Here is a 24,195-nt window from a genome sequence, read left to right on the forward strand (position 1 = left end):
GCCACCCCCTCCTGCCCAAGAAGCTGCTTCAGATTCCCTGATGATCAGGTTCAAGGTCATTTTTCTGTACCTGCTTTGTTAAAAGATGCTTTGATTACATAGATTTCTTTCAAATATTTTGGCCTTTGTTCTCTTATAATTCAATGAGAATAAGAGAATGTCAGTTGCTTCAGGAGTTAGTGACACTGGTTAGAACTCCCCTCACATGAAAGTCTGAGGCCCAGATGAGCTCTGAGCTGGATGTCCCCTAGTGGGGTTAGCCTTCCACAGCTCTCAGAGCAGAAAGATGATTTTGAGTCTTAGCCGCTGCTCTTGTCAAATATTCTCACCTTTTTTGTAGCAGTTACTTTGTCACTATTGCTATTGCAGTTCTGCTAAAATCTCTCATATTTCTGTACAGTCATGCACTACACAATTATGTGCAGGTCAACGATGGACCACTTATACAATAGTAGTCCTGTAAGATTATAATTCCATTTTGGGTTTCTTTGTTGTTGTTTTTGTTTTTTTGAGACAAGGTCTCACTCTGTTGTTCAGGCTAGAATGCAATGGCCCCATCTTGGCTCACTGCAGCCTCAACCTCCCAAGGCTCAGGTGATCCTCCTACCCCAGCCCCCTGAGTAGGCTAATTTTGGCATTTTTCAGTAGAGACAGGGTTTTGCCATGTGGCCCAAGCTGGTCTGAAACTCCTGGAGTCAAGCGATCCACCTGCCTCAGCCTCCCAAAGTGCTGGGATTACAGTCGTGAGCCACAGTATTTTTACTATCCCTTTTCTATGTTTAGATGTTTAGATACACAGATTTTTCCCATGGTGTTACAGTTGCCCACAGCATTCAGTACAATACGTACTGTACAGGGAGCCCAGGACCAATAGGTTATATGATACAGCCTATGTGTGTACCAGGCTATACCATCTAGGTTTGTGTGAGTGCACTCTGACGTTTGCACAAGGAAGTCAACTAATGACACATTTCTCAGAATGTGTCCTCATTGTTAAGTGAGGCATGACTGTATAAGAAATAAATTTCAGCACATGTCGACTACTTTATCTTAACAAAATGTTAACATAATTTAGTCTTTATTACAGAGGTCGGCATTGTAATGTGTAGATTTCTTATGCTAATTGGGAAGCGTTAAGGTAAACTATGTCTATTTTAAGTGAAGTAAGTGGTTTAAATGACTTTATTTCAAAGAAAACTTCACTCCAGTAATCCTTTAAAAATCTGCCTCTAAATGTTTTCATTCCCAATAGTAAAATAAATAGACAAGCAAACAACTCTTACTAAAACAACAGTAGTTTATTGTGTCGCAGCAGAAGAAATGAGATTTCAAATGTGGAGAAGGTCTGGGATAGTAACACCACTTTTAGAAATTACATACTATGTTTTAACATAAATTTGAATTCAAGCAAATTTTTATGCTCTCAGAGAAATTGAGGAACTTCAGATAAGTTACCTACAAACACACAGTCTCATTATTTTCAGCATACTGACTTCTAATTTTTACTAATATACCATACACAATATTGCCTGTAATTGTAATTAACTAAGACATACCGTTTTATATTCTGCATTTAGAAACATTTCCTTATATCAGCATAACTTTCATATTTCTTATAGTAATAAGTTTTATATAAGCTTAGCAGTTTAATATTCCATAATGTTAAACTGTTTCCGTGATGTTGTGTTATGATGTTAATAGCAGTAGTAACAACAGCTACCATTTATTAACTGTTCACACAATAAATACGATGTTGAAAACATCATTTATCAAAGTAAAGAAGAATCTTGATTTGTCATGTGGAAATGCATAGACTTTAGAACTTGGTATATAATTATATAATTATATAATATTGATGAGAAAAAAATTCTTAGCTGGGGCCAATGTTTGTGTGGAGTTTACACATACTCCCCATGTCTGTGTGGGTTTTCTCCAGGTACTGAGGTCTCCTCCCACATGCAGAGCTGTGCATGTGAGTTTCACTGGTGTGTCTACTGGGTCCTAGTGTGAGTGGATATGGGTGCAGCCTGCTGTGGGATGGTGTCCTATGCAAGGTGAGCTCCTACTTTGTGACCTGAGCTGTGGGATGGGATCTGACCACCAGTGACCCTGAACTGGAATAAGTGGGTTGAAAAAGTAATGAATGAATGAATGAATACAAAGATAGTCAAGTAGAAATGCTCAATTATACACTAATCATGCAATTGCAGGACAGTGCATGACAGTATGAAAGCGTCCAGGAAGCCAACATATTTATGATTGTTTTTGAACAGCATGGTGGTCAGAGGTGCTCTTGACAATTTTTGCTTTGCACACATTTATTTCTTAATCCACCACCAGGAGGATCGCCATCACTCACTGATTCACTTGGGTAAATAATTATCTTACTTGTTTTCATTAATCTTTTAACATGTATATAGAGCTCATGCTTATTTCCATGTTTAATATTAGAAGTGTTTGAGGTCTTTATTTAGAGGTTTGTTGACATCTTTGTAATAAAAAATATGCTGTAGGTACTTAACTCTTGTTTATATCAATTCGCCTGTGTAAAATCTGTTCATTATACATAGTTTTGTTTAAAGTTGAAGTTTTCAAGAATCTATCAACAATGTTAAGTGAGGACTTACTGTACTAATATCTGTGTGACTTTAGTCAAGAAAAAAAATCCTATATTTTTTTCATCTTCAATATCTTCTGGTGAACACATATAAATAATAGCTGACTCAGAGCTTGCTCCTCCCCCTTAGCCTCACACATAGTAGGTGTTCAAGAAAAGAGGGAACTTGTTACTGGGAGCTGCCTAAAGTTGACTTACTCACATCCATAAAATGAGGAGATGTATTTCATTTTGTACATATTTCCAGATGGGTCTCCAGGATTACTAAACTGTCAACACCATCTGCAATATGCTATGTTCATTTTTTATTTTTACTTTATTTTATTTTTTGAGACGGGGTGGAGTGCAGTGACGTGGTCACCTCTCAGCACAACCTCCACCTCCCAGGCTCAGGTGATCCTCCCACCTCAGCCTCCTGAGTAGCTGGCATTACAGGCATGCGCCATCACACCAGGCTAATTTTTGTATTTTTTGTACAGATGGGGCTTTACCATGTTGCCCAGGCTGGTCTTGAACTCCTGAACTCAAGCAATCTGCCTGCCTTGGCCTCCCAAAGTGTTGGGATTACAGGCATGAGCCACCGTGCCCAGCCCATTTTTTATACACCAAATCCTCACCAAGGTTGCCTTTCTGTCATTCTTCCTTTACTTGTTCATTCTTCATTTCTTTCTCTCAACAAATATCAGAACCTGTTGTAAACCTAGCTCTCTGGAAATCACTGCAATACCCCAGGGTGTAACTGCTGTGAAGGAATTCCTCTATTCAACAGCCATCAGAAGACCCTTGTGCAGTACAGGCAGTAGACAGGCAGAGGAGGCCAGTAGATAGGCAGAAATATGTGAATATGATTTGTTTTTAAAAAATGTCTGTCTTCCCCAGAAGATTATAATTAATCATCTTGATATTATACTATATCAAGAATAACCAAAATAGAACCTCCTGGGGAAGACAGATACAATAAACGGTAATAATACAATACAAAGGACACTAATGTGTGCACAAAATGTTATGGCAGTGTATTTATGCCTGCGGGAATAAGGATTGGTACGAATTAGCTTCTGAATTATTATTTTTTCAAATTAATAGCAATTTACCAGTTAAATAGAGAGGATCCCCAAATTAGAAGATATAGTCTACTCAGAGAAAACAGAAGGAGCAAAGTCAAGTATGGAGCATAGGGGAGAACTGAATGTCTGGCAACCATTCTCTATAGTTGTAATAATTGTGGTAGAATATTAGTATTAGAAGAGGAAGGAGAGAGAGCTAGCTGGGCTAGTAAATATTGTGTACCTCCCATGCGACAGGCAGTATTCTAGATATTTTGTGCATATTTTGTCTTAGAACTCTCAGAATAACCCAATTTTAGAGGTGATGCAAGTGAGGCTGTTGAATATGAGGCCATTTGTCCAAGGTCATGTCATGAGAATATATCAGAATTGGTGTTTAAAGCCAAGTCTTCCCACTCAAAACCCACCTTCTCTTCACCTCTAAGGTGCAATTAAATGGGAAACCACTTAGGGATCTTCTCATTTATTTGGGCTTAATTAACTTCTCTGCTTGAAGATGAATCTTTGGGATTCTGTTCTCTGTTGTCTCAGAAACAGATGTTCTACAAAATGTATTTTAATTTCCTTTGGTGTTTTTCAAAAGTGAATGCCACCTCTCCATAGAAATAGGAGATTCTTCTCTATAAACTTCGTGCTTTCTTTTGGTTTTCATTTTTTACCCATTCATGCATCTTTGCTATGGTCTACTCTTTGCCCTTAAATGGGGGCAAACAGAGGATCTTTTAACTTTCTTAGAGTTTTTCTGTTTGCTGTTATCATCGCCTTTCTCAGGCCTTCAGCAAGGGGACTGGTTGTCTCGGTTATCTGTCATTCTGAAGGGAGGGAGCCAGAGCCCTGGAGACTTCCTTGAAGAGAATGGCATCCTGGCAAGTTGCAGAATGACACTATCCTGGTGGCCAGCTTTCTCCACCCATCCTCATTGCCTCAGCCTGTGTGCCTGGCACGAAGTGTGGCTGACTCTGACTTCATTTCTGGTGCCTTCTCCAGGGAAAATCCTGCTGTCCCCAAAGAAATGCCCTGCCACACTCAAGGCAGTTACTGCATTGTCCCTGAGGCTCATGATCTTCGGTAGGGCCAGCGGTTCCCAACTTCTGCTTCCAATCTGCCCTAAAGCACCCCTCTTCCTGTCATACAATCTCCTCCAAATCAGGCATGAACAATTCTCTAGACCAGAAATCAGCAACCGATTTTTATGAGGGGTCAGATAGTATGTATTTTAGGCTTTGTTGGTCATACTGTGTCTGTTACAACGACTCAACCCTGCCATGGTAACATGAAAGCAGCCAGAGACAATATGTAAATGAATGGCTGTGGCTGTGTTCCAATAAAACTTTATTTATAGCCTCTGATATTTGAATTTCAAATAATTCGCACAATTCTTTTAGTTTGTTCCAAACATTTAAAAATGTAAAAACCATTCTTAGCTCACAGGCTACACAAAAACTGGCAGCAGGGCTGGAGTTTGCCCACTCCTGCTCTGGGGAGTTTACTGTGGTGCTGCTTTTTCTGCAGAGTAAATTCGGATCTGACCATTAGAGTCTCCAAGTTGGCTGTCTTTCTGTAACATCTCCAATCCAGAGCAGCTTTTCCTAGCTCCTAGTGATCATGCAGCTTCTGCCTGTTGACTTCGGCTTCAGTTTTCTCCCGTATTCATGCTGTCCTTCCCACTGTGATCTAGGAAGATGTGTAGGTGTAAGTCCTGTTAGGAAGCCGTTATCTAATCTACAGGTAAAAGGTGGATTTTTTTTCTCTCTGAAAAATGTCTTTATTATTTAACCTTTTTCTATTTTTGAGAAATAGAATTCGATCTCTAAGTGAACTAAATTCAACTGACTGCTAACTAGTGTGTAATTTTTGGAATGAATATATTTGAACTTCATTCAAATGATATTTCAGATTATTCTTTTTCTTCTCCTGAGATTGTATTGCAAACAGAAAGATAACTTTGGCAAGTAAATTAAAGGATTGACAAAACAAAAGTGTGAGTTAAGGCAAAAAATAGATGCCAGTGCCTACTTTTGTTGCTGTTCGTTCATTCATTTACTCAGCATGTATTTGTATGTGCCAGGCACTATATTTCAAAGTGAGATCTCACTTTATATCTATCTTGACATACAAAGATGAGTAGAATACCATGCTTGTATTTTAGAGAACTACATAGGAGACCGAGAACCAATGAGATACATCTTTATATAATACTCAATAACTGTTGGTCACATTGTAGAACGTGGAGCACAGCTAATCATTGGAAGAAGGGTATGCTCTGCATGGTCCACGTGATGTGGTAAAGCAGCATGTTCTATAGAGGGCAGACTCCTGGGCCAATTGCCTTACTCCTCTGAGTCTTTAAATCTGTAAAGCAAGACTACTATAGTGCAGATTTATTGTGAAGACTGAATGAAAGTTATATGCATACATAGTGTAATGCTCAACACATAGGCCATAAAACATTCACATCACAGGGTAAGTTTGGTTTTCTTATTGGTAAGCATATGGCTTTCTAGAAATGTTACATTGATTTACTAGTAAATTTACTTCTGAATCAGACATATTTATTAACTATGTAATATGTTCCCATGGCTGTACTTCACATTGTTTGCAAAACGGAGGTGTTGCATGTTCTCACTTATGAGTAGGAGTTAGGCTATGGGAACATAAAAGCATCTGAATGATACTAACGGACATACATTGGAGATTCAGAGGGTTTGAGGAGGGTGAGGGATAAACACTACCTATTGGATACAATGTACACTACTCAAGTGACGAGTGCACTGAAATCCTAGACTTCACCACTGTACAATTCATCTGTGTAACCAAAAACCATTTGTATTCTTAAAGCTAACGAAATAAATACAGCAGCAACAACAACAGAGATATGTAGGTTAAGGTCTTTCTGTAGAGTTGCTTGTCAAACATCTTTTTATTATTATGCTACAGATTAGAAAGATAATCTTATGCAAATCATAAGAGATCATACTTATTGACCAATTTTGTCATCTTTTGGTGTCTGTTTAGGTATGAACAGTAATGGAACATATTTTGGTTATGAGTCACCTGGTGGACAGTGGATTGAATGAACCGTATCCATCCCCATCATGATGTACAACACCAAGTCTCTTCACTAGTAGGTATTTTTGACTTAATATTATTTACATGGTTATATGTGGAGATTTTCAACAGACTACCTAGTTTTATAATGAAAATATGGAAAACACATGTATTTGTGTTGCTGGTATGATACATGGCTAGATTAGTCTATTTATGTATCAACCAATTGTAAAATGAAGGCACATGCTAAGCTGTATCTATTAGGTATAAGTATATACGTATGGTAATTATGTGTACCTAGGCAGGTAATTATGTGTAAATAGGTAATTATGTGTAACTAGGCAGAATTTAGAAGTATAGAATCTTCTCTCTTTTTTAACTGAATTAAAAAATATCACTGGACAGTTTTGATGTCTTCTGGTTAATATCATATAGATCTGATGCCAATGTAAGCTTAAAACGTTTACCTAGTTTATGCTTTGAAACAGTTTAATTTTATCATGTAGGATATTTGATGTGCTTCCACTTACAGATGCATCATATTAACAGTTGGTGTATGATATTTATGGTGTTATGGAAAGGGAATTAAATGCAGTCAGAAAATGTTAATTTTGTTTCAGCTCCAGCATTTATCCTCAGACTATCCCCTAACTCTAGGCCTCAGTTTCTTCATCTGAAAAATGAAAGGAATTGTTTCTGCTTTACCTAATTTATAAGATTCCATTGAAGGTCAAAAGAGGTAATGGATGTGAAATTATTAGCTAACTCTCAAACTCTGTAGAAATAAATGGTGTTATCCGTGGTCATCTGATGTCACAGTAGGGAGCTGGAAAAAGCTGTGACCATAATTGTCTCTTCAAATTAATTAATGCAGTCTTCTATTTTGTATGTTAGTTACCTAAGAGACAAATTATAAAATCATAATTAATTTTAATTTATGACCCAAAATAATTTTGTACCTTTGAGAAAATCATGTTTAAATACGGGGAAACCTATGTTTCTTACACACCCATGCACACACCAGTCCCCACCAACCATAAGGCATTTCTGCTGCTGCTTCTCTCCAGCATGTTTACTCTTACTAGATTTTCTCTACTAGGTTTTACACATGAAGGCAAAGATATGTTAGATATGTCTTAGGTGTACTTATAGTTTCAGGATACTAAGGAAACAACATAGGAATTTGGTGAGATAGTAAATATTATTTAAATGCAGTATTTAATACCTTTGTTAACTGAACTCTTTTTCACATTTTCTCTTGCCATTCTCTTTAGCTAACAGAATACAGCTAGCCTTTAAAATGAACAACTGAAAATGTAATCTTAACAAATATATTCAGTAATATTGAGAAAGACTTTTCCACTAAATTTAAACAAGTTATATAACCAGGCTTATGCAATGAAACTGGTTTGCAAATTCTAACTCCAGAAATTAGATATGATTTTCACTAGAAGGGCAGTGGTCTGTTACATGAATAAAATTTTTGCAAATAAATGAAATAAAGATCTTAATAATAGGTGACATATTCACTGGCTAATATTGTAGCATAGTGCTGAAGTATGCAGAATCTGTAGTCAGATTGCCTGAGGTTGCAACCCAGTTCCACCATTTTGTATCTTTGCAAAGTTGGACAAGTCATTTAACCTCTCTCTTTAGTTTGTATATTTGTAAAATTAGACTAATAAAAAGAGATCTATCTTATTGCATAGGCTTGTTGTATGGATTACATGAGTTAATATGGGCAAGTGTTTAGGAGCAGTGTGATACTTACTGAGTTATCAGTCAGTTCCCTGGGAAGTGTGGCATTATCATGATGAGCACAGATTTTAGAATCAGAAAGCCCTGGGTTCAAAGTCATTTATTAATTGTGAACTTTTCATAAACTTCAGTTTCTGATAAATAAAATGGAAATAATCATAATATATTCCTTTGTTCAGATGGCTTAACACAGATCCAAACAAGGAATGGTAGCTATCACCTTTGTCAGGCATTGTAAAGATGTAATTACAAATTATTATATAATATGATTTTAAGATAATGCAAATCAGAGAACTTCTGGATTTGAAAATATCCTTGCCATGTGTTATATTTAAAGGACTTTTATAAATGTTCCCAATTATAAGATTTCTCTTGTTAGATTCAGAATTTCAAAAAAGATGAACAAATATTTAAATAAAACAATAAAATGTAAATATAGCTTGAATATGGAATACTATTTTTTTCTAAACAAACAAACAGAAATTGGCTTTATTAGGCCAATCAAGGAATACTAGGTGAATGTTTAATTTTTTTTTAAATTTTGGGCTGTCACCATGTTTAAAATGACTTTTTTTTTTCTAGGAGAGAAAGAGAGCAAAAATAAAGGAAGTATAAATGTAGAAGATGTTTCATAAAATGATGGGAGTAAGGGCTTGAACTTTCACTTTCATAATCATGAGTTCTATATCAGAGGTATACTTGTTTTTATTATGAATCAACCTAAGATATTTTCCTTTGGGCTTACATTGGACAAAATTCAGTGGTTTTAATGGTTGACATTTTCCAAATGAGTCACAATTTGTTCCCAAGGTGGAAAGTACTGATAACTCGGGACAATATTTAAAGTCAAGAGCATGAGCCCATGTTTTGCATCCGTCTCTCTAGCTGAGCCAGTTGCTGGACTGACATGTGTCACTCAGACCCGAGCCAAGACTTGTTCCTCACTTGTTCCTTATAAACCGTCAAATGACAGCACTTGGTTTGTCCATCTCTGCATCCATCCATATGGGCAGTCAGAAACTCTTTCACATGTGAATTTAATCTGACTTATCTGACTTGCTTATATTTCGAGTTGAAATGTTATCTATGACTGCTTTGCACACACCCATCTATTCTTCTTCTAGTTTATTTTTGCAGTAGCTTCAGCCTTTATAGTGTTTTCCCCTAATGAGGTTATTAGTGGCTATGGAGGAAGCTTTTGGGCATAAAGGTTTTTGAGGGTGCATTTCTTGGTAAGAACCTATATACCATGGACATGGGTACAGTCCTGGTTGCTGCTTTGCTGTCCCTCCATGGGGGCCTGTGTGAGAGATGCCCATGGAGCTGATGTTACGCTGTTCTGCTCTCCTAGGGCCTGCATCGTTCCATACTTCCACCCTTCAATGTGGCCAACATGCGTATCATGAAGTCTCATATTAGGATTTAGAATGTAATAAAAAGACAAAAGCAAGGTTATGGGGTTGGAAAGCCAGCCCCAATGTATTGTTAGTCTGCTTTCACACTGCTGATAAAGACATACCTGAGACTGGGCAATTTACAAAATAAAGAGCTTTAATGAACCTGCAGTTCCATGAAGCTGGGGAGGCCTCACAATCATGGTGGAAAGCAAGGAGGAACAAGTCACATCTTATATTGAGGCCAGCAGGCACAGAGAGAGCTTGTGCAGGGGAGCTCCCCCTTATAGATCCATCAGATATTGTGAGTCTTATTCACTATCATGAGAAAAGCACAGGAAAGACCTGTCCCCATGATTCAGTTACCTCCCACCAGGTTCATCTCACAACATGTGGGAATTCAAGATGACATTTGGATGGGGACACAGCCAAACCATATCTACTAACCAGACAGATTCTTGTGGATTTCTACTTATCTTTGTGGTTTTATGGTCATTATATATATTTGTGATGTTTACCTGAACATCACAAATTAAGTTGTGTGTGTCTTTAGAAGTCTCCTTCTGGTGTGGTGCAGTGGCCTGTAATCCCAGCACTTTGGGAGGCTGAGGTGGGCAGATTACTTGAGGTCAGAAATTTGATACCAGCCTGGCCAACATGGTGAAACCCCATCTCTACTAAAAATCCAAAATAATAGGCTGGGCATAGTGGTTCACGCCTGTAATCCCAGCACACAAGGTCAGGAGTTCAAGACCCGCCTGGCCAATATGGTGAAACCCTGTCTCTACAAAAAAATACAAGAATTAGCCAGGCGTGGTGGCATGAGCCTGTAGTCCCAGCTACTCGGGAGACTTAGGCAGGAGAATCATTTGAACCTGAGAGGCAGAGGTTGCAGTGAACCAAGATTGTGTCACCGCACTCCGGCCTAGGTGACAGAGAGAGACTCCATCTCAAAAAAAAAAAAAAAAAAAAAGTCTTCTCCTAAAGGAGACTGAAAGTCCAATGTCTATCTGATACTACTTAAATGAGAATCTCTAAAAACTAAAGCAGACTGACTCATTTCATTCAATACCACAGGGCTAGACTATGGAGCAGACATGAGATGTTCAGACCTGAAGTCTATCTGATGTAATTTGGAGACATGAAATAGATAAAATCTTTATTACAGTGGGATTCTGAAAATAGTTAGGCCCTAACTTTACACATAACATAATCAGAGTAAAGCGAAGGGTATAAGTCTAAGAACAGAGTTGTGAATGAGCAGGCTGTATTGTGGGCCAAGCAGAGAGTGAGTCCTTTAAGAAGAGAGCCTGCTCAATGGTGACTGGAAGTGGAATCAATGAGCTGTGAATTTCCCAGAGAGGTGTATGTGACCCTCTCTCATGTGTCAGCTGCCAACCTCTTCTGCCTCCATGCTGACCAAGCCCCACCTAGAAGCACCAAGCCTTACCTGCATGCCATAATCCCACGGGCCTCCCTGTGCTTACATGTGCTGTCCATTAATCAAACGCATGTTCTTCCTTCCAAACTCAGTTTACAGGCACTGTCATCTGTGAAACTTCCTTAATCTTACCCGTAAAATTCACTGTTTCTTTTTCTTCTCCTTTGTACCATATACATTCCTCTATTATAAATCATGCTCACTTATTTTGCAATGATTGGTTGATGTACCAACTATCTCACTATGGTGCTAGCTTGTTGAGGACAGTTCCTGTCTTGTTCATTCTTGTTTTTCCTGGGTCCAGAACTCAACCAATAGTTACTGATAAAATTAATAATCCAAGTGATTAATGATATATTTTTTCCTTAGATTGCACAATAAATAATTGCATTTGGCATGTTACAAAGATTTCTATGAAATGTCTTTCAATATGTATGTTATCTTAAAATTGTTATTAAATCTGTAAAAAGAATGACCAGAAAAAATGAAAAGTGGCAACTTTTAATCTACCATGATGTTCATATCATTTTAAGGATTTTTGGTGAAAGACGACAGGAGTTTTGAAAATGTATATCTGACTCTACTGCCTTCTTAATTTATCATTAAGCTTTATTGGTTGGTTGGTTGATTGATTGATTGATTTGTGTCCCTGGGTGGGCTGGAAAATTTGATTTTTAGAACAGCATTTCAACAATGATAAGAAATTTTCTGACCTCATGTTAACTGAAAGTGGAATGACTGCCCTGATATGAGTTAGTAAGAAAAATATTTTTAAGTAGTTCTTAAGGTTTTCTTTTATTGTAACTGTTACATTTCTTTTGATTGTTTTTGTTCAATACTCCAGGCTTGAATTCATCACCGTTTTTAAAGTATGCATATTAAAGCCTGTTTACATAAATATAAAACACATACATGCTGTATAATTTATATGTATACTTCATATATCCAAGGAAGGCACCTACCAATAATCATTTGGAAAGGTGAACCATGTCTATAAATGTTATTCTTTTTTTTCTTTTTCTGAGACAGAGTTTCATTCTTGTTACCCAGGCTGGAATGCAATGGTGCAATCTTGGCTCACCACAACCTCCACCTCCTGGGTTCAAGCAATTCTCCTGCCTCAGCCTCTTGAGTAGCTGGGATTATAGGCATGCTACACCATGCCCAGCTAATTTTCTATTTTTAAGAGACCAGGTTTCTCCATGTTAGTCAGGCTGGTCTTGAACTCCCTACTTCAGGCGGTGATCCTCCCGCCTGACCTCCCAAAGTGCTGGGATTACAGTCATGAGCCACCGCGCCTGGCACATGTTATCATTCTTATAGGTTTAAGCTATTTGTTTAAAAATGGAGTGAAAAATAACTGAACCAAAATAAAAGCCCTCTATGTCAATAAAGGCTTAGCTAATCATCACTCAGAAAAGGACTTAAAATTGTTTAATTTAAATGTTTATCTTGAATTGTGCCCTTTTAACTGGAATTTTATCATACAATTTTAACATGAAAGATCATTCAATCTACTAAAACAGTGTTTTAACACCTGATGCCCATCTTTGTTGCTTGCTGTATACCAATCATGTAAAATGAAGTCACCATGGGCTAATGAGGTAGAGTTATAAGCAGCAAAAATTGTGTCAAGCCACTCAGATTTCACAGATGGCTGTAGATCGGTAACTGTAAAGCATTAAACTAATAAAGATAATTTTTAAGAGAGACAAATAGGTGATGGTTACTCCAGTTTTCAGCACATAAGCTATTGTAGATTAACATCTATCAAGCAAATATCAGTAATGTTTAAATGAACCATATATACCATATCAAGAAAATTCATCCAGTTGTGTAACCAGAAATATAATGGAATTATGTAGGTATTAACACATTATTAAAGCTTGGATATGCTCAAGTAACTATGGCAATATAGCAATAATAATTATCATTGAGGGAAATATGGCTATTTCTTTCAATATATATGTATTTAATATATGATATATGTTCTATTATATATCATCTATTTCTGATATGGATAGGTGATATATACCATATTATATATATAAATTCTATATTTATATATATAACTTAATTTTTTATATATATAACTTAATTATATATATATATAACTTTATATATATATATAACTTTATATATATATATATATATATCCCTGAAACAGGGATTTTTTTTTTAATTAAGTGAAACCCTGTTTCACTTAATTGCCCAGGCTGGTCTTCGTATCTTGGGTTCAAGTGATCCTCCCTTCTTGGTTTCCCAAGGTTTTGGGATTGTAGGTGTGAGCCACCAGGTCCAGCATGAAATAAATATTTTTTATTGTTTCAAAAGCTAACACATGACAAAATACCTGCTTGTTTTCCGATACCTTTACAAGTCTCTATTTTATGCATTTGAAGATGAACATTTCTGGATTACACTGAAGAGGGTGGTTATGAGGGGTGATTGGGACAGAAAATGTGAGTACTCTGAGACCTAAAGGGGAAAAAAATTGTTACCCTTTCACCAAAGAAAGAAAAACAACTCCCAATATTTTAGTTCTTTGATCAACATTTAAGTCTTCTCTGTGCTGAAACATGGAGTAACATGGAAGTGTTGAGCTTTTATTTAATCACATGGAAATTTGGTTATGGAACTAGAGTCATTGATTTATATACTTTATTAGAAATATAATCTGGGATGTGCACTTGAGATCTTGTGACATAGAAGGCGGGACTCTGCTTCAGAGGCAGAGCTCAGACACCAGAAACATGAGGACTTGCTAAAACAGGAATGGGGTAGAAGGAGCTTTCCATAAGGCACACCTACCAGTGTGCTGTGTCAGTTTACCATTGCCATGGCAACGGTTACTACCCCTTTCCATGGCAGTGACCAGACAACCTGAAAGTTACTACCTTTTTCCTAGAAATTTGTGCGTAAACTGCCCCTTAATCTGCATGCAATTAAAAGAAGCATTCAATCATATTCAATAAATATGATTGAAGAACTGCCCTGAACTGCTACTTTATGACTGTGAGGAGCTTTACTCTACAGGAGCAGTCATGCAGCTGTAATGCTGCCTCTTCAATAAAGCTGTTTTCTTCTATCCTACCACCAGTTTGCCTTTCAATTATTTCCTGGGTGAAGCCAAAAACCCTCATGTGCTAAGCCCCAATTTGAAGCTCACCTGTCCTTCATCAAAAGGAACAATTCAAAAACTGGGAAAACTGTCAGTCATGCAGTGTGCTGAGACAGTTTTCCAACTGGAAAGTAAATCAATTGTTTTTAAGTGATTTTTGGAGGCAATATAGTGATCTCTTTATTGAGCTGAGCCAGTAAATAGGTATCAAACTCTGTTTACTACATTGCAGTGATAGACAAAGTATTCAATTCCTGTTGGAGGAAATGAGAAACATTAAGTATGCATGTACCTTTACAAATATGTCCTTTTCTTTCCATGAAGCACAGATTCATGTTTGAAAACATTTTACTGTTAGATTTTCTGAATACATGATTTTGGTGGCTTTCCAAAATCAAGATTATTCAACTTTCATGCCATTGACATAAAAATCAATGCTTAATACACAAATGAGCCATTAAAGATTTTTGGAGTCACTCCTGACAATTTGTCTCATTTTAGCTTCTTTTTTTTTAAATATAGATTCAAAAATATAGTATAGTCAAATGATAATGTCTCATGGTTTTTTAACAATGGGACAACACAATGTAAAGAAACACAAATATCATCTCAAGGTTAATTTGCCCTTTTTTCCACTACTTCACATAGAAAGCAAATATTAAAAAATGTTCGTCACTGGGCCAGTGGCTCACGCCTGTTATCCCAGCACTTTGGGAGGCCGAGGTGGGCAGATCACAAGGTCAGAAGATAGAGAGAGGCCATCCTGACTGACATGGTGAAAACCCATCTCTACTAAAAATGTAAAAAAATCAGCTGGGCGTGGTGGCACGTGCCTGTAGTCCCAGCTGCTTGGGAGGCTGAGGCCTGAGAATCCCCGAACCCAAGAGGTGGAAGTTGCAGTGAGCCGAGATTGTGCCACTGCACTCCAGCCTGGGGGACAGAGTGAGACTCCATCTCAAAAACAAAAGAAAACAAAAAAAGTTTGCCAAAGTGAAAATTATTGACAAGAATTGTTGGACTTCTACCCTAAGTACTAACAACCTGCAAAATGTAGCACTCTAAAAACAGAGTAGGTAAATCTTGAGGTCAATTCCTATACTCCTAATACTAAGCCTGTTAAAATACATTAAACAGATTATTGTAATGACAGGGGCCTCCTCAACCTAGGAATACATCCACAGCTTCCACATAGAAGAGGCACATAAAATAAGTTTCAAGATAGAAATGGTAAAAATCTCTGACAAGAAGAACTCATTATTTATAAAGAGTTCCAAATTGTTAGTTAATTTCAGCTTTATTATTAACTTTCCCTAGGAGAGTAACACAAAGCAACATACATAGAAGAAAGCAAATATACGTTAGTTGAATGGAATTGAATTGAATTAAATTATGCTTCTGTTTATTGATTTTGGGGGACATTAGTTACAAGCTTAGAATAAATACATAAAAGATTTTTTTTTATTTTAAAAAGTAACTAGATCGTGGACTTTAATCTCATTCTTTCATTCATGCATGGGGCTAAGAGACCCTCCATGGCTCTGCTGAGAAGTGTAAAAGCCTACTTACGTAGGTCAGAGAGTTACTTTCTTTTGCTCTGATTGTTTGCCTGCAAATTTCATCAAGGCAACCCGATTGCATTGCTCCTGACACCTCTACTTCTGTGCTCAGCTGGCTGCTGAACAAAACTAATCTTTACATCTGAGTTCTCTGTCAGTGTTGTTCAAACCTCCTTTAAAACTATCTTCTTCGCCTTGCCATGACTACTATTTGGCTCTGAGGCTTTATACTTGAACTATGGCAATAGATCTTTTAATGGTCTCTCTGACCATTGTAATCATTCCCCTTGCCACTGGGAACTGCTCTAACACACCTCTGAATATTTTGTTCTCTGTGTAAATGTCTCTCTCTTTGTCTCAAGATCAAAATCCAGACACATTATTTTGTTTTATTTTATGTTGCGGGGTGCATGTGCAGGATGTGCAGGTTTGTGTTACATAGGTAAATGTGTGCCATGGTGCTTTACTGCACCTGTCAACTAATCACCTAGGTATTAAGCCAGGCATGCATTAGCACTTTTCTCTGTTGTTCTTCCCCACCGCTCCAGCCTCCCCTGACAGGCCCCAGTGTGTGGTGTTCCCTTCCCTGTGTCCACGTGTTCTGGTTGTTTAGCTCCCACTTATAAGTGAGAACATGTGGTGTTTGGTTTTCCGTTCCTGCATTGATTTGCTGAGGATAAGGCCTTCCATCTTCATCATGTCCTTGCAAAGGACATGATTTTGTTCCTTTTTAGGGCTGCATAGTATTGCATGGTATATATGTACTACATTTTCTTTATCCAGTCTATCATTGATGGGTATTTGGATTGATTCCATGTCTTTGCTATTGTGAATAGTGCTGCAAAGAACATATGCGTGCATGTATCTTTATAATAGAATGATTTATATTCCTTTGGGTTATATAACCAGTAATGGAATTACTGAGTCAAATGGTATTTCCAGTTTTAAATCTTTGAGGAATCACCAGAAGTCTTCCACAATGGTTTAACTAACTTATATTCCCACCAACAATGTAAAAGCATTCTTATTTCTCTGCAACCTCACCAGCATCTCTTATTTCTTGACTTTTTAATAAACGCCCTTCTGACTGGTGTGGAATGGTATCTTACTGTGGTTTTGATTTGCATTTCCCTAATGATCAGTGATGTTGAGCATTTTGTATATGATTGTTGGCTGCGTGTATGTCTTCTTTTGCAAAGTGTCTGCTCGTTTCCTTTGTCCACTTTTTAATGGGCTTTTTAATATAAATTTGCTTATATTTCTTATTGATTCTGGATATTAGACTTTTTTCAGATGGATAGATTGCAGAAAGCCCTAACACTGGAACTGGGGCAGCATCCTCCACAGTAAAACGTTTTTAGCTCTTTTGTGTTGCAGGGCTGGCCCATGTTCTCTTTTCCTGTAATGCCTTTCCCTCTCTACCTGGAAACTGTCTACTCATCCTTTAATATACAGATCAAAAGTTTTTGCCTTATGTAGGAATTATGAGTCACGTGAGTCAGCTTCTTGGTTTATTTACTAAGTATTTAGCAAATAAAACTGAAAACAATCACTTTATGTTGATTCTCCTGTCCCTAACTGGTCTCTGAGCTCCTCTTGCATGTGTATTGCTGATTTTCCTTTGTCACCCTAGATAGACGTGTTCACAGGGAAAGGCACCTGAAAGATACTCAATAAATGTAGACTGAGAGAATGTTTGTGCCCAGAAACATCTAGGGTATCTGCCAATCCTTTTCCACCAATATGCCCTTCCTTAACCACTGATAGAAGCTTTTGCTAGACTTGTAATAAGTATAACACAAATGTATATATTTTTAATTTATATACTTTAAGGTCTGGGGTACATGTGCAGATTGTGCAGGTTTGTTACATAGGTACACACGTGCCATGGTGGTGGTTTGCTACATCCATTGCCCCGTCATCTACATTAGGTATTTCTGCTAATGCTATCCCTCCCCAATCCCCCAACTCCCTGCTATCCCTCCCCTAGCCCCCCACCCACCAGGCTCTGGTGTGTGATTTTCCCCTCCCTGTGTTTGTGTGTTCTCGTTGTTCAACACCCACTTATGAGTGAGAATATGCGGTGTTTGGTTTTCTGTTCTTGTGTCAATTTGCTGAGAATGATGGTTTCCAGTTTCATCCATGTCCCTGCAAAGGACATGAACTCATCCTTTTATGGCTGCATAGTATTTCATGGTATATATGTGCCACATTTTCTTTATCCAGTCTATCATTGATGGGCATTTGGGTTGGTTCCAAGTCTTTACTGTTGTGAACAGTGCTGCAATAAACATACATGTGCATTTGTCTTTATAATAGAATGATTTACGATCATTTGAGCATATACCCAGTAATGGGATTGCTGGGTCAAATGGGATTTCTAGTTCTAGATTCTTGAGGAATCATCCCACTGTCTTCCACAATGGTTGCACTAATTTACACTCACACCAAACAATGTAAAAGCATTCCTGTTTCTCCACATCCTCTCCAGCATCAGTAGTCTCCTTATTTTTTAATGATTGCCATTCTAACTGGCACGAGGTGGTATCTCAATGTAGTTTTGATTTGCATCACAAATGTTTTGCACAACAGTTATCTCTTATCACTTTCCCTTTGACTTCCTTACTGTAAGTCTGTGAGTCTTATAAACTGTGAAAAGGTCATACTAGCAAAGCAGGCTGTCTCTATTACTCACAGTCTATAGAAGCTGTTGGTAACCAACTGATGCTCTGAGCCTGAGTCAGGATCATATTTCTTGGGTTCATCAGTTTATCTGTCAGTTTGAATATCTCTACAGTGTACTTCCTAAAAGTGTGTTCTGATATGCCCTTGAACACTTCCTTAAATCCTTGCGTTTAAAAGTGAATCTTGCCTTTCAGCTTAAACTTGAGTATATAAAACACATTTTTGCTTCATTTCAGTCAAAAATATTTAATTGAATTCCAACAACTGACAGTTCAACCACTACATCAAATTTTAAACCCAAATTCTGAGGGGCTAATTTTTTAAATATCAGATATGCCTCATAAGATTTCAGGGAAAGTTAGGATGAATTTCAAGACAGCCTGATTGCTTTCACTGCAAAAATAAGACATTATTATTAGTTGCAAGAAGCTGGCCAACATTTCTTGTACCTGAATTGATTAAATTGTTTCATTTCATTAGATGATATGAGAACCTACAACTTGTCAAGGAAACATATTGCATTAATTATATATGTATATCCAATTGTAGTTGTATAGTATAATAACTATACCACTGAAGTTCTGGAATTAATGCCCTGTCCAGGATCTTACCCTTCTTGTTATTGTAAGACCAAATTCTTGCACAATTGATCATTTCCAAGGTGTTAACAAAATTAACCATTCAGGTGAAACAACACATTGTATGGCTATTGTCCATTTATTTTGGGATTGACAGCAGTGGCTATCACATTGCAATTTTTCAAATAAATTTCATTGTGACAGATGGATTGACTACATACCACTTATTCATAATAAAATCTACAAATGATGAAGTATGGCATTTTGTGTGCAAAATTCTCTGGGGCAAAACATGTATGGGTGTAAAACAGGAAAAATATTGAGAGATTTTTGATTGACAAATATTTTTAAATGCCACCATTTAAGCAAATTAATTACAAAATATTTCAATACTTTCATATTCTCAATAACTTTACAATAATATTAAGAAATTAAGTGAAATATTGTTAGTATTTTTGCTAACTCTTTAATGTCTTCGGCTATTTTATTGTAACTCACAGGCTGATATTTTTTAATGGTATTTACTTTTATGGTCATTAATATTTTCCATATTTTCTAATCTTGAAAATACCAAAAAAAATGAAAAACAATTCAAAACACCTATAATATCACCACTGAAAAACTCCAAAGTAATTCTTAAAAATACTTTTACACTTTAGACTTAGGAAAATGATATATCTTACACAAATGCGGGATCACATTGGTCATACCTCTTCATAGTGTAACAATACATTGCCATTTTTACATTTCTCTAAGTATTATTCTAAAACTTACTTCCAAGGTTATGTAACATTGTCTTGTATGAATGCACCAAAATTTATTTATCCCATAGTTTTCGTTTCATTCATTCTGTATTGCAACTTTAAGTATGTCGTTGCATGTAAATCTTTGACTATATCTGGGTCCATCTTCCCCATACGTCAGCTCCATCCGTGACCTCTGAAATTCAGATTCCACAACAAGCATGGCATCTTTACTTGAATGCCTAAATTAACATGTCCAAAACAGAACTCTAGGTTTTCCCACACCACCCCCAAACTTGTTTCTCCCCCATCTGTCTCATCTCTCTTTCCCGGGCTTCACTCCTTCCCCACATCTAGGCAAAAGCCTAGGTGTTATTTTTCTCCTTTCTTCATTCCCCACATTCAGTTCCTCAGTCAGTTTTATTGAATCAGTTTCAGAATACATCCTACATCTGCCCCCTTCCTTGTGACTCTCCAGGCACCATCTGGTTCGTCTCAACTTGCCTGGACCAGTGTAGGTAGTAACCTTTCACCTGTTGTCCACAGGGCCACTCTTTTGCTGTCCTTAATCAGTTATCTGCAGAGTTGTTAAGTGACTGTTCAAGACAAGAAATCCTATTAACGTAACATGACATTAACAAAACATAACACGCTTTTGCTTAAAATCGTACAGGGGCTTTGAAAATACATTAATAAAATCTATACACTCTTTCGTGGCTTGCAGGGCTCCGTGTGACCATTGCCCAGAACTTCCCTTTCATCTCCTCTCACCTTCCTCTTTCACTGCATATGTAATCTACCAGACTGGCTTCTCCTGGTCCTCGTGGGCTGAGATGATCACTCACATTGTGGCTGCCTCTTGTTTTTTTGTTCAGGATTCACTGAAGTGCCATCTCCTCTTAGCAGCTTCCTGCCTATTGAGTGTGAAATGAGCGCCCTTATCATTCTTAAACATAGTTTTACATTTTGGTCTCTTCATAATGAGTATTACATATTAATAATAGATAATAGTATATTTAATAGATACTATTAATATCATCTATAGTGACAGATAATCCAAAGATTATTACTATTAATGCCATCTATTAATAGAGAATGTTAATGATTATAATTATTTATCATACGGGTCCTCATTAGCATGCAAACTCTATGAAAAGGAGAAAATACCTGGACTCTTGCTCATTCTCTTCTCAAAACCTAGAAACATCCTAATCACGTAGGAGACATTAAATATTTACTAAATGAACAAATATATCCTTGAAGATTTGCTACTATAAATTGTGTAAACAGCATTTCTTGGTTAAAATTTTTTTTTAGTTTTTTGCTTTTTAGTTTACCATCTCTATCCTTCCAAGATACCCTTTTCTTTCCCCATCATCCATTGTATGGGAGGGCCAGGGTTGCCGCACCTGCTGCCCATCCTCGCATACATAAATTTTCTTTAGACATTTCAGGATACAACGTTTGACCATTGTTTTAATGGTCATGTTAGCATCTAATAATGAGGCCAAAACATTTTGGAATTTGAGACATCTTTCTCATCAGCAACCACAGTCATTTCTGATCAGTCCATGCAGGCCATGGGTACATACCTGATGACTTTTGAAAGCGAAGGGGAAGGGGAAAAAAGACTGTTTATGAAGATTATGTTAGAGACTATACCCAGTTATCTGTTTTTTTTACACTTAAGTATTTGCACATTTCTGAGACATTCAATTCCTCATAACAACTTTACAAAATGGATAAGAGGTATTATCCCCTTTTTCATGCAAAGAGCTGGCTTCTGAAAGGTTATGCCTCATGGTGCTAATAAGTGATAGAACTGAAATCTACAGTCAGGTCTGGTCGATGCCAAAGCCCAAACTGCTAACCCTTCACCATAAAAATAAAAGGTTTGCCTCTGTCATTTCTATCATTCTAACTTCCTGAGACTTAATGATTAGGTTTTAATGTATTTGCTGAATAGTGGTATTCTATTTAAACTATTTTTTAAAAACAAGCCTTATTCATTTTTTAGAAAAGGACTTAGGTTTTTTACCATATAAAGAAAAATGTCGCAGGTAGTGAAGTGGAATAAACTGAAATTCATCATGTATATAGGCAAAGAAACAGTACACTGCTGTTGAAAGTTTCAACTCAACAAACCTTTTATTTATGCCATTAATATAATCATTATTATAATTCACACCAATGGAATTTATATTGTCCTCTAGAAATGTTTACAGCTTCAGAGGTTTTACTGCCTTCTCAAGAACAGTGTTTTCTTTATTCCGAAGTTGATGTAGGGCAACAAGGAAGAAGACCACCAAGAGGTACATCCAGGTGTACATTTTTTTCTCTTCGTTTATAAAATCAAAATTTATTTGTTTCTAAGAATAAGGAGATCATCATAGAAAAGGTTTACCCCAAGTCAGGAAGATGAAGTCAGCTCAGAGTGGGCATAAAATTGCTTAAAGTCTCTCAGATAGCTAATTTAATAGTGATTTCTCAGAATGTCCCTAAAGTGACCAATATTTGGGAACACGAAAAATTTTTTTCAATAATCATGAAGAATTTTTCAATAATCATGAAATTTTTCAATAATCATGAAAAATTCTAAATGTGTTCACAGAATCTAGTTTTTTTTTTTTTTTTTTTGTACTATAGCAGTGATCTGTTTCAAGAGAAGGAGACAAAATTTCAATGGAAAAGTTGTGCTTTGTGACTTTAACTAAAGAGATGTAGGCAGAATGAACCAAGGGGGTCTCTTTATGTATGGTTACTTTGCAGAGGTAAGTACTCATCTGACGAGAGGCTATTTGTAGGAAGCTAATTTAGGGAAGAAACAAAGAGTTGTGAAAAATGAGGAAATCCTGCTGGGAAAAAAAAGCGTGGCAAGATCACATGAAATAGGAGTTTTAGAGTAATTTACTATTCTGGGATATCCAGCAGCTGGTTTATGAACACTGAAATAAGGACAGGAAATCGTTCATGCTGACTTTCCTGTAACAGATTTCTGTAAAAATTTAATAGCAAAAAATAATTTTTAGAAGCTCAAGTTTTTTGATATTTTCAACACTCCTTAATGAGACAATGCATACATTTTTAACTTTAGTTACTTAGACGTTTTGGTAGAATCAAGAATTTTGAATCAAGATAAGAGGAAACAAATTTCTGTGTATTCATAAGACATGTATTGAACTCAAAACTTAGTTTTGCAGAGTAATGAAGATTTTTAGCTAAGTACTGAGAAAATAATAAACCTAATGTGAAGTAGAACATATATTACATTTTATAAAACTGCATTCAATTTTTCCAAATAAGGAAATAGAAGAACTGATACAAATAAGGGATAGGATATTCAAAAGATAAAAGAACTGGAATGGAAAAAGTAAACATACTTAAATCACACAATTTAAAATTATATCAAATTTTAGGGATTAGATAATATTAGGGATTAGAGGGAATCTGGAAGAATATTTTAATGGAACTAATTACGTATGTGAGGATTATCTTTTTATTTTAATTATTCCAATATATTTATATATAATCTCTTTATAAAATATCACAAAGAAAAAGATTTCTATTTTCTTTAGTGATACAGAGAAATTAATTATTCCATTCAAAATACTACATAAGGGTTTAAAACTATTTTCCAGTCTCATGGTTATTAATAGAACCATATATCTTAACCACTGCAACTAAATGTATCTTTTGGGTAACAAATTGAATTTTTCATTGGGATTCTTGCCTTTCTCTTACTCCAGAGTCATTAAGGAGATACAGCTAGGAAAAAGTACGTGAAAACACTTTTAAAGAATATATCACTATTCAAATAAGATTCTCCTTGATCCTAAGTTACATTTGAAGTTTGGAGGGGAAAAATAATAAAATGCCATGTATTTATTGCCTATTGTTACTCTAACAAAAAATGGCTAATTTGGTGGCTTAAAATGGCAGAAATTTATTCTAACAGATCTGGAGTGCAGAGGCCAAAATCAAGTTTTTATTTATAAATTTTTTTATTGTACTTTAAGTTCTGGGGTACATGTGCAGATCGTGCAGGTTTGTTACATAGGTATACACGTGCTATGGTGGTTTGCTGCATCAAAATCAAGTTTTTAACAGGGCTGCGCTCCCCCTGGAGGCTCCAGGGGGAGAATCTTTCCTTGTCTCTTCCTGCTTCTCCTGGTTGCTGCATTTCTTGG

General features: G+C 36.6%; 1 protein-coding gene across 11 annotated transcripts in view; it reads left to right on the forward strand.

Moving 5' to 3' along the window:
- Positions 1-24,195, forward strand: part of CHRM3 (cholinergic receptor muscarinic 3) — a 490,492-nt gene that overhangs the window by 134,053 nt on the left and 332,244 nt on the right. For 8 of the 11 annotated variants that reach the window (XR_010345115.1, XM_064383636.1, XM_064383638.1 and 5 more), the window contains exon 2: positions 6,700-6,808. The gene's annotated coding sequence lies outside the window, so the exon portion shown is untranslated. Of the gene's footprint in view, positions 1-5,343; positions 5,413-6,699; positions 6,813-24,195 lie in introns of those variants that run through there. The other 3 variants (XM_064383639.1, XM_064383637.1, XM_012443745.2) reach the window with 2 other exon arrangements.

Source organism: Aotus nancymaae, unplaced genomic scaffold, assembly GCF_030222135.1.
Source record: "Aotus nancymaae isolate 86718 unplaced genomic scaffold, 86718_ANA_hifiasm-v0.15.2.pri h1tg000032l_0, whole genome shotgun sequence".
Taxonomy (NCBI): Eukaryota; Metazoa; Chordata; class Mammalia; order Primates; family Aotidae; genus Aotus; species Aotus nancymaae.